The sequence below is a fragment of the Cyprinus carpio genome, chromosome B10 (assembly GCF_018340385.1).
Source record: "Cyprinus carpio isolate SPL01 chromosome B10, ASM1834038v1, whole genome shotgun sequence".
In the NCBI taxonomy this organism is placed as follows: domain Eukaryota; kingdom Metazoa; phylum Chordata; class Actinopteri; order Cypriniformes; family Cyprinidae; genus Cyprinus; species Cyprinus carpio.
This window is the reverse complement of record NC_056606.1, coordinates 23,568,747-23,580,895: the sequence shown is the minus strand read 5'-3', so window position 1 is coordinate 23,580,895 and position 12,149 is coordinate 23,568,747. Positions and strand designations below refer to the sequence as shown.

General features: G+C 32.5%; 1 protein-coding gene across 3 annotated transcripts in view; it reads right to left on the bottom strand.

Moving 5' to 3' along the window:
* Positions 1 to 11,392, bottom strand: part of bmpr1bb (bone morphogenetic protein receptor, type IBb) — an 85,162-nt gene extending 73,770 nt beyond the window's left edge. For all 3 annotated transcript variants that reach the window (XM_042733315.1, XM_042733316.1, XM_042733317.1), the window contains exons 1-2: positions 11,233 to 11,392; positions 10,234 to 10,292 (exon numbers count right to left, since the gene is read on the bottom strand). The gene's annotated coding sequence lies outside the window, so the exon portion shown is untranslated. The remainder of the gene's footprint in view (positions 1 to 10,233; positions 10,293 to 11,232) is intronic.
* Between the last annotated feature and the right edge of the window lie 757 nt (positions 11,393 to 12,149).

Genomic DNA, 12,149 nt, shown 5'->3' with positions numbered 1-12,149 from the left:
AATAAAACCTATATAGACATTTATCTTTAAAAAAATGTAAAGAAATTACTAAAAGTTTAAACAACATGAAGATGAATATATATATATATATAGATATATATATATATATATATATATATATATAAACTGATTCAAAACATTAATAAATCTTAGCATCTTATGATAAAGTAAGTGCCCACTGACCTCACTGAAGAACTGAAGGGAAAAGATGAAAGTTTCTGTCCCTCCAGGCATGATTCATTTCTTGAAAACTCAATGAACACATTAAGACCCCGAACAATTCGATTTTCTCACCCTGCATTCAGAGTTTCCTCAGTCCATATATGATGCAAGACATCCTGACTCATCCGATCCTCTCCCAGCAATCACATTACGCTTCCCAGAGCTGGAGAAATTAGATTTCCATCTCTCTGGTTAATGGGAGCCCGCTCTGCTCTTCTCCCGTTCGCTGGACATCGCACCGGCCGGCAGCTTGAAGTAATTCACCACCTCTTTTCTTCTCATCCGACAGCGCTGCACAGATTGAATGTCCTCGCTCTCATCTACAGGGGGTTTAATTGCCCTGAGCTTTACTGAAAGTGGATCAAGATGGCCACCTCTGTGACACCAGACCTGCGGATCGAGCCGCTAACATCCGCTTACACTCAGCCTGAGAAACTACGGCTGTGAAAGACAACCACCTCATGCGTGCATTTAAATCTAATACATTTACATGCATGCTGTTCCAATGCTGAACTGTTGGTTTCCATAACTGGACATCACAAAGTAACAACTTTCATCATCAAATGAGGATTTTCATGATCTAATCAAACCCTGATGGATCAAGTCACATCTTTTCTTCCCATTTTATTGGGAACAATGGCACATTACAGAAGTTAGTTAAGTCAGCAATTCAGAAATCCATAACTTAATTCATATTTAAGATATAATTTGCTCATTTACATTCACAAAGCAACGTTTTCAAATGCGGATTCAAACAATCCTATGCATTTATTTTATATATATATATATATATATATATATATATATATATATATATATATGTATTAAAAAATAAACAAATGCACACACATATATAGTATGATTTTTAAAAATATATTATGATATTATTAACATTTGTTTTATATTAAATAAAATACAACAAAAACACTATAAATACTACTACTACTATATTTGTATTGTATTACATTTTATTATTAATTATTATTAATGATATTAATGTATTTTATATAAGTATAAATGCTGTCAATCGATTAAAAATAAATTCAATTAATTAATCACACAATTTATCTGAAATTAATCATTATTAATCCCCCCAACATTAAAGTTTTTAAATATATATTGCAATAATTTCACATTAAATAAATCTTCAAATTAATGTACAAACAGTATACTTTTAATATTTGTTTAATGGCATCGTTTTATGACTGAATTCCAGTATCACAGAGAATAATATATTGATGTCTATATACAGTATATTAATGCTGCACGATATTGGAAAATAAATCGCATTGCGATATTTTGTTTTTCTGCGATATATATTGCGATATGTAAAAAAATAAAATCACCAGATGACTTGAATAGCTCTATTTGGACAAAAATAATCAATGATTGGGGTGATTTTGTAGGTGAGTAAATCTGCACAGAAAATAAACAAATTACAAGCAGAGATAAATAGAACTAAGATAGGGTGCTTTACATTTTCCAGGTAAGTCTAACAGTATTCAGATACAGAAACTGAACAGTTTCATCTCATGCATTTATTCATGAATAAGTCAGATGTTCTGATAAAGCACTTGCATTGTTACAAAAAAGCAACTTCTAGGCTCATCTATTGCATATGACTGACTATATTATTGAGTGTTTGTGGGTCATCTGAACTTCTTTTACATGTGGAACTGAAAATAAGCACAAGCTTTAATCTGCTGACAGACGGACTGGAGCTCAGACCTGTGTCACAACAACAGCAGCAGAGTGATTGGGTTTCACAGGAACCTGTCAGGAGCTTTTGTCTGAGGATGAGGGAACGTGTGCGTGTGTTTGGATGATGGATGGATGGAGGGAGGGAGGCACATAAAGACATACCTGAACTCCACTGTGAAACCAGAAACCCCAGACGAGCGAGATGGAAAAGCCATCATGATATTCTGCTGTTTTGTCTTCTGCACTTCCTGCGAATGTGAATCTATTACAGTTTCTATTTTTTTTTTTTTTTTACAAATCTCTTTATTGGAGGATAATCTATTACAGTTTCTATTTGGGTTGTGAAACAAGAAGCGGTTCATATCGGCCGAGCAACATATTGAACAATCACAATACGAGCATAAAGATTTTGTGATATAAAAATGAAGACACTTTTTAAATACTGCAATTTGTTTTTTATTTGCTCATTAAATCGGAACAAAGTATAATAGTTTAATAGCATCTGATTCAAACTTCAGTAGCAAACGGTCACTAAATTTGATTCAAATGCTCTTTTTTAATGAATCAGTTCAAAGAGTCTGGTTCAGTGATTCAGTTGCATCATCACTCAAACGTTCAAAGACTTGGGGAGACATTTTTTCATTGTTTTTTTTAAACAAATGCTTATTTTTATGTACTGCTATATTGGTTTATAAAAATGAACCATTATATTTAACTTTTAAATATATGTTATTATTAATTACATAATAGTATTTTTATATGTAATAATATTAATAAGTATTTATAAAATGATAAATATTAATATTTAATATTCAATTATTATTGAAGAATATTGCATAATAATAGTAAATTATTTACTTTATATTAAATATAAAATTATTTTTAAATTGTGTTATTTATATAAATTTGTTCATTTTATTTATTAAATATTATTAATATTTAAAATGAATAAAAAAATACTATTACCTGTTTATAAAATATAGAATATTTAATTTATTTTTAAATTATTATTAAACAACAACAACAACAATAATAATAATAATAATAATTTGATTAAATTAAATTAAATATGTAATTATGTATTAACATTTTTTATTTATTATTACATACTATTTGTATTATTAAAATAATACAGTTTTAATTTAACATAAATAATATGAAATAATAATAAATAGTTAAATATTTATAACAACTCTACTTTTACTGTATTTTACTTCTTTTATTAAACATTTTAGCCACAATAATAGTTGTAAAACAAAAATGTAAAAAAATTGCTGAAAGCCTACTAAAAATCAGGATTTTTTTTAGCTATATTGCCAAGCTCTACTCAGAACTTACTTCTTTTAACTAAAAAATACACTGGAGATGTATGACTGTAATGACAAATGTTTCCTTGACTGTTTACATTCTTCTAAAGTGGACTAAAACACTGCAACACTAGTGAATCAACAACGGCATTTAAAAACAATGTTTCATGTGAGTTTGCAAACTGAACTGATTGTGACGAGAGACTGGACAGCACTAAATCATACACCGTCTGGAGTCGTGAAACAACTGCAAACACTTGCTAAAGAACCAAAAGAATCATTAACAGAGTCATTAAGGAATCAGAAGTGTTCAATTCCTCACAAATCCCATCTGTACTCATCTGTAATGTATTACTACGAGTAAAATTGGTAATGATACCCACACCTTTAGATTTGAAACGCATTTTAACATTCAAAATGCCAACTTCTTAGGTTATATTTTTGTTTATACATGGGTAAAACATGCTTACTGTAGTGGTAACCATGGAAACCTACAAATACTATAGTTGAACTATGGTCGCTTCAGTAAAATGATGGTTCATTTTCATCAGGGACTGCTAGTGACGGGCTGTTGCATGCATAAAATACAACCTTTTTATCCTGACAGTGTATGACTTATATTATCATTACAGAGCAGAACATGATTAATATGAACTTTTAATGTTCGGTTTAAAGAAATGCAATTGCACAAACTATGTAGGCTACAAATTCAATTTGTTTATTGTGAAATCACTCAAACGTGTATTTCTGTCCTCTGATAAGCATTGGTTTGGGCTTTTGGGAAACACAGCCCTGTTTGAATGCACTGTCAGAAGAGAGAGAACGCTTTCTGTGATTGATTGGTTCTGCCTTGCAACATTTGCACAACATTTAGAACACACTTTAATATCTATACGTTGTAGAAAAAACATTTAAATCATCAACATCTTAGGTTTTAACTTAAATTTACATTTAAATACCGTAATTTTATTACGGTATTTAATGTTAATATATGCTGATATAATGATATAATGTTAATACGCCAACCTACTGAAGTACTGAAATCTGTTTTGTACCTTTGTAACTAAAACAAAAGGCCCTAATGATAACCTAATTAAATAAAACGAAAGGCCCTAATGATAACCTAATTAAATAAAACGAAAGGCCCTAATGATAACCACCAAAAGCAGGTGCTGATGGGAAAGTCACATGATGAACCAAAGCCTATCACACGCAGCTTTTAAATACTAACATATATAGAAGTGCACAGAGTCATTCACACAAACACTAATCACCTTCACGGTAACACACATAAAACTGAAATAATGCAGTAAACATTCATTTAACAACATTAGATGTAACATACAACCCTAATGTACACAACTGATGAGAAAAAACTAAGAAGAAACAGTTATTTCAACAAGAGAAAAAAAACTGCAAATTTGAAATGTAATGCAGAGAATTCTGGGAATGACAATTTACGGTTATTCACTGTAAATTATACATTCCTTTTCCACTTCCAAAAACGGTGTACTACCGTAAAATTACATGTAATGTCCAATACAGTTTTTCACTGTATATAGTAGGGGAGCTTACCGTTAACCATTTAACAGGTTTTTACTGTAGCATTTTTACAGTTTTTTTACCGTTAAATTCACAGTCATTTTTTTTTTACAGTGTATTTGAAGAGTTCATTTGCAAAAACAGAAAACACCGTTTTTAAAAACGTTCAAAAAACATGTTTTTATTGTCCTATATTTCAATTAATATTAATCAAACTGCAGTTGTTTTGATTAATAATAACTAAAATACTCGCATCAGTACTATACAATACTCACATCAGTACTGATATATCGATACTTCAGGATGGATACGCCCATCCCTACACTCTTAAAAATAAAGGTGCTCCACGATGCTATAGAAGAACCTTTTTTTGTCTAAATGGTTCCTTTAACATCTGAAGAACCTTTCTGTTTCACAAAAGCTTCTTTGTGGCGAAAGAAGGTTCTTCAGATTATAAAATGGTAAGAAAGAGATGCTTCTTTGACTGAATGCTTCTTTGTGGAACCAAAAATGGTTCTTCTTTGGCATCGCTGTGAAGAAGCTTTTAAGCACCTTTATTTTTAAGAGTGCAGGCTCCAGTCTTCTCTCCGAATCCCCGAAGAGCAGCGTCATGCCATTCTCTCTAAACCCACCACCCATAATGCATCTGTGCTGGGGATTAATGGAGCGTTTGACACTCTGAGTGATTCACGCGCACTCTTACCGGCAGTCTTTAAAACGCTTGCTGAGAACAGAACGGCTCTTCATGAAGAGCTGGAGATCAACAAAAGATGGATGGACGGATGGCATGCATCGGGACGCATTAGTGCAGGGCTCCGAATTGTTTCGGTGGGAAATCAAAGATGCAGCGCCATAAATCTCCCGCCGGTCGCAGTCAGCGAGTCAAAAGTCAGACAAGTTTGCAGCGTGTGACATGTTGATGAGATAATTCAAATCATCTGTGACAAAGTTCACTGGCTTTCATCTTCAGAGCCTCGGAGAGATCTGAGATGAGTCGGGTTTTATTCCTTTCACATGCGACACTTCATGTGTTTACGGGAAAAACACGAGCTGATAGAAATAACAATTGATTCTATTGACTTTCAGAATAAATGACGAGTTATTATAAAGAATTAAAGTTTGTAAATAGGCCAATATTGTTGCTTATTTTCAGGTAGTATATTGGTTAATAAAAAATAACATTTTCATTTTATAATTAAATATTATTACATAAAAAAATGCTATTAAATATTTATAAAATATAAAATATTTATATTCAATATTTTTATATATTATAAAATAATATTACATAATAATACTAATATTACTTCTAATAATAAACGGTTTTGTTTTATTAAATTTATTTTTAAATATTAATTTTTATTTTTATTATTAAATATTTCTAAAAAACATTATACATATATTAAATATTTTATTTAATATTATTAGATTATTATTGAATAATAATAATAATAAATAATTTACTTTTAAAATATAACATTTAGTTATGAATCATGCAGAAAACACTAGCATAAATTTCAAATAATGGCTAAATAAATAACTTCTGTTCTCTCCTTCAGCAACACTGCCGCCCCTGTGCTCATTAATGCTTACCCACAATCCCCTGCTCTCGTTGGCCACGCCCACTTCCTGCAATTACACCAGCGGAAGGCGGGGTCAAAGGTCGGCTAATGCAGCTCAGACTGCAGACAGACGCGCAGCTGCGACCCTGAGCCACAACAAATACACACACAATACTCGGTTCATACTCGTGCTAATATAACTCACAATATAGTGATTTATGTTGAAAATTCAATAAAATGAAGACATATACAAAACGAGTCAAAAGTTTTTGAACAGTAAGATTTTTCATCTTTTTTAAAGAATTCTCTCCTGCTCAACATGCCTGCATTTATCTGATCCAAAATACAGCAGAAATATTTTTTAGGGATTTAAGGATTTCGAGAGGATCTGTAAAGAGGAGTGATGTGTGCAAACCTGGTGATTTTCTAACCTTTATATTATATTTATATTTCTGGATTTTTTGGTTAATATTCTGTCTCTCTATATAAATAAGCCTACCATAAAAATAACAGACCCTTCATTTCTTTGTAAGAGGGCAAACTTACTAAATCAGCAGGGGATCAAATACATATTTTCCCCAATGTAGGTTTTTTTCAGGTTTCTTTGATGAATAGAGAACAATTCATAAGAACTTAAATAGAAATATTCTGAAACATTATAAATGTCTTTATCATCACTTTTGATCAATTTAAAGCATCCTTGCATAAAAGTATTAACCCCCAGATAAATGCTGATCTTTGGAACTTTTTAATGATTAAAGAATCCTGAAAAAAAACTGTTTTAAATATTTATCATATTATTAATAATAATAATAATCATAAATGTTTCTTGAGCAGTAAATCATCATATTAGAATGATTTCTGAAGATCATGTGATACTGAAGACTGGAGTAATGATGCTGAAAATACAGCTGCACATCACAGAAATAAATTACACTTTAACAGATATTCACATAGAAAACAGCTGTTTTAAATTGTAATAATATTTCACAATATTACTGCTTTTACTGTATATAAAAACAGCAAAAGCAGTAATATTGTGAAATATTTTGGGTTGGTGAGCAGAAGAGAATTCTTAAAAAAAAAATCTAACTGTTCAAAAACTTTGGACTGGTAGTGTATGAAATAATAAGTAAGTAAAATAATTTTTGTGCTGTATTTTCACATTATGCCAAATTTTTATGCCATCCTTATGTGTAAATGACATAAAGCAGACCTAAGTGTTCACATCATGTTTCTGAGAACGATCTGGGCTCATTATTCAGACTCTAAACTCTGGCCTCTGCAGCTCCAGGCTGGAAATTCACCTTGATGAAGGAATCTCACACGCCTCCGTTCTCCAGGAACATCAGAAGCTTGATGAATTCTCCCAGAAGCCCTTGGGGTATGCAGATTCAGAGCACAAAGGCGCAGTGTTCGGCGGCGTCCACACACACAATATCCACATTAAACGTCTGAGAGATGTTGGGAAACAAAACTGACGGCTTTAATGAGATAAGACACTACAGGAACAAACACATGTCACCGCTGCAAATCACGCCACACTGAAGACGGATGGCCAGTTAGTGTTAAACTGCTCATGCAAACCAATCAGACAATACACAATACAACTGAGATTTTCCTCATCAGTCATAACTGCACACCTTCAGCTGACTAACTGAAGACATCGTTCCACTTTCCTAAGTGTTTCAATATTATTCTTAATAAATAATGCACATATTTTTAATATTTTGGGTATTAAAATAATATTTAAATATTGTAAATATTTATTTCCATAAATGTAAACAAGTGTTCATTTACATTCAGCATCTAAATTGAAATGTAATATTAAAATAAAATTAAAATTAATTAATATGAATAAATTAAACAATTATAAAATGTATTTTATACAAAAAAAGATACAATCAAAAAAATTAAGTTTAAAACATTTTTATTGTATAATATTTGAATAATAATAAAATAATTAATATTAATATTTATTCATACTTTTTATATAATAATTAATATTATTATGTAGTCACATATAAATCACAAAAATGTTGGACAAATTGTGCAGCCCTACGATTAAGCACTGAAACCATTAAAAAAAAAGGTTTTTAAAAAAATCAATAAAAAATTAATTATAGTAAACCAATAAATTAAGTTTAAATGTAAATTATTTAATTTTGTTCCAATTTTTTAAATATAAATAATCAATCATTATTATTGTTATTATCATTTATTAGTTTAAAATTATCACTTTTTAATATAATTATTATATCATATAATTATTACTTGTTTATAGTCATTCTTATATAAATCACAAAAAGTTGGCCAAATTGTGAAAAAAAAGACAGCATAAAAAAAAGAGACAGACATTTTAAATCAATCACAATTTATAGCAAAAAAAAAAAAAAAAAAAAAAAAAAAGTGCAATTATCCCTCAAACAGTGCACCCCTACATTCTGAGCATAGTTTGAGATAAATATCATCTTTATATTGCCCACCTGTTTTTTTAATATTAGATCTTTTAAACCCATAATGATCAACCTCAAGTGACCGTGACGTGACATCATCAGCCCAATGAAGATCCAACAGAGCGTGGCTTCGTGGCACGTTTTCACACCGAATGATGCCTCGGTGAAATAAAAGCAGTAAAACAGCGCCGGCCCACTGGGTTTAATTCAAACAAGCCTACAGCCGCCAGACCACACAGACAAAATGAGCACTTTCCCACACGCAGGCTTTTAGAAATCCCACCCAAAACACACATCAGGCCTGTAATGGCTTTCTCTCATTACGCCGCAGTATAAATGACTCCTGTAGCCGCTGACACGCTCCCAAAGAACCGCTTATCAGACACACGATACTCACAGATATCACAACACACACGCTACGATTAAAGACCGATTCACTGGACGGCCAAAAACCACGAGGTCAGATCAGATCCGAGGACGAGGATGATGAATCTGTGCTCTTCACTTCATCAGCTGCTCACAGCTCTCACAAGTTTTATGCACCTCTGTTTATCAATGCATACAGTAAAAGTACATACTGCAGAGCATTCAGTAAGTAAACAAACTAGTACTCCAGTAAATAAACTAGTACTCCCAACACAAGCCCTGAACCCAAAGATGTCATGAACTTTATCTGAGCTCTGTGTAAAATACAGAGTATAAATGAACATTTTTAAATGCTAAAATATTTTTTCACATCCCAAATCACACTTTAAAGTAGTGCTGGGCAACGATTGGTTGAATCCAAAATAAAAGTTTTTGTTTATATAATATGTGTGTGTTCTGTGTATATTTATTATGTTAAGACACACACATACAGTATATATTTTGTTTACATGTATTAACATGTATATATTAAAATTCATATAATTTTTATTATATACAGATTAAATATATAAACACATCCTTTTTCTTAAATATATACATGCACGTGCATATTTATACATACAACATCAATATAAACAGTACACATGTATATTATGTACACAAAAACTTTTATTTTGGATGAGATTAATCATTGACCAGCATTTCTTTAAAAACTTTTAAAACGCTTTCAAAAACATTGATTTGATCAAAAACATTGTTTTTTTTTCTGACTCGAACAATGACGTGAGTTCGGGGGCGGGGCTACCTGCGTGACTGACCAATGGCAGGCGAGGGGATTGTTTGGGGAAACAGTTTGATAACAGTCATTATAATTTTTATAGTTCAGTTTAATGACACATTTCAGCTTTAAAAACTTACTTATTGTGTTCACCCTTCAGCTGTATTCACAACAATCACAATTATTTCAGCCATTAAACAAGCAAAACTTAACCAAAGATTCAATATTGGGGGAATCAAAGGCAAAATGAAAACATCAGCCACCGAAAAACACATTTAGTCTTTGACCATTTGTCTTACCTCAGTCTGCAGATGAATGAAGCTCCTTATGGATTTATGACGTTCAGATCTCTCAACATCTAAGAACAGTCAAACAGAATATTTCGTAAGACCTTGATGAGGAGCAATAAATCATATTCATGGGAGTTATGCAATATTGTTTAATATAGAAACAACCAGTAAAGCGGCTTCAGGAATCATCCCTAATCAAATCGCAATTCATCAACGTGTCAAAAAAAACTTCCAATAGTTGCTAAAATAAACAACGAGAGCTTGATGTGTTTGCTTTCATTACTAATCAAAATACGCACGCTTGAAAATCTAAAAGTAGCTCATTCAAGAATAAACTGACACAAAACCCAACACAGATTAAAACATGGACCACAAAACCAGTCATAAGTATCAGTTTTTGAATTGATATTTAAGCTTTCCATTGATGTATGGGACAATATTTGGCTGAGATACAACTATTTAACAATCTGGAAATATTGAGAAAAATCGCCTTTAAAGGTGTCCGAATGAAGTTCTTAGCCATGCATAAAATTAAGTTTTGATATATTTGCGGTATAGACATTTACAAACATCTTCATGGAACATGATCTTTACTTAATATCCTATTGGTTTTTGGCATAAAAGAGAAATGTATAATTTTGACTCATACAATGTATTGTTGTCTATTGCTACAAATATACCCCAGAGACTGAAGACTGGTTTAGTGCTGCAGAGTGCACGAGCTGAATCTTACTCGACTGATGTTTTCCGTTCATCACAACAGACTTAAACTAGTGCCACTAACACTAAGCGCTGACAGCTGCTTGAGAGACTGATCCTGAGACACTGCCGCGAGATTCACGAGAAAACAACAAACTTTCGCAAACATGAGCGCGAGTCCGACAAACGCTCGCGAAACACCCCAGATCTGCTCGCGGATCACAGACCCACGGCGAGTTTATCGATAAACACGGCGAACTAAACCCTAAAACCTCCGCGAACGCGTCAGACCGGCGTTCAAACGCTCACCTTCATTCCCGATCCTCTAAAGTCCGTCAGAAAGCGTCCCGAGCTGCTCGAGAGCGTCCGCTGCACAGAGAAACATCTGGCGATGAATTACTCGACGCGGGATTAAACGGACTCCTTCTGACCAACTCAAGGAAGAAGCTGGGTTTCTTTCCTTCAGAGAGAGAGAGAGAGAGAGAGAGAGAGAGAGAGAGTGTGTGTGTGTGTGTGTGTGTGTGTGTGTGTGTGTGTGTGTGTGTGTGTGTGTGTGTGTGTGTGTGTTGAGGCGCACAGGCTCCAACCACTGACGCCTCAGAGAAATACACCTCAATACAAGCTCCTCATCAAAAACACACCTACAACCACACTATACCTCAAACTATATCATACAGTAATTAATTAAAAAAACATAAACCTCACAGAGGCGGGGGGAAACTATCAGAAGACATCATAAATATTAACCTAATCTAAAATTGCCCTTTCAAACATCCTAAAATTATAGAAGCTATTATTTAATAAAGAATATAATATAAGCTACAATGCACCCTACATCACCATATTCCTGCTCTGAAACTCAAACTAATATCAGAAATACATCTTTATCAAACACATCTCCTGTAGTCAAAAAGAAAAGTGAATTTTTGAACTGGTGGTGGTGGTATGAAGCACGTCGTGGAGACCTCAACATTGGTCAAATTATGTCTATCAATGTACTAAATATAATTCCTGAATTAATCGTTTCATTTGAGCGAATCGATATACAGGTGCATCTCAATAAATTAGAATGTTCATTTATTTCAGCTCAAATTGTTCAACTCATGTATTAAATAAATTCAGTGCACACAGACTGAAGTAGTTTAAGTCTTTGGTTCTTTTAATTGTGGTGATTTTGGCTCACATTTAACAAAAACCCACCAATTCACTCATCTCAACAAATTAGA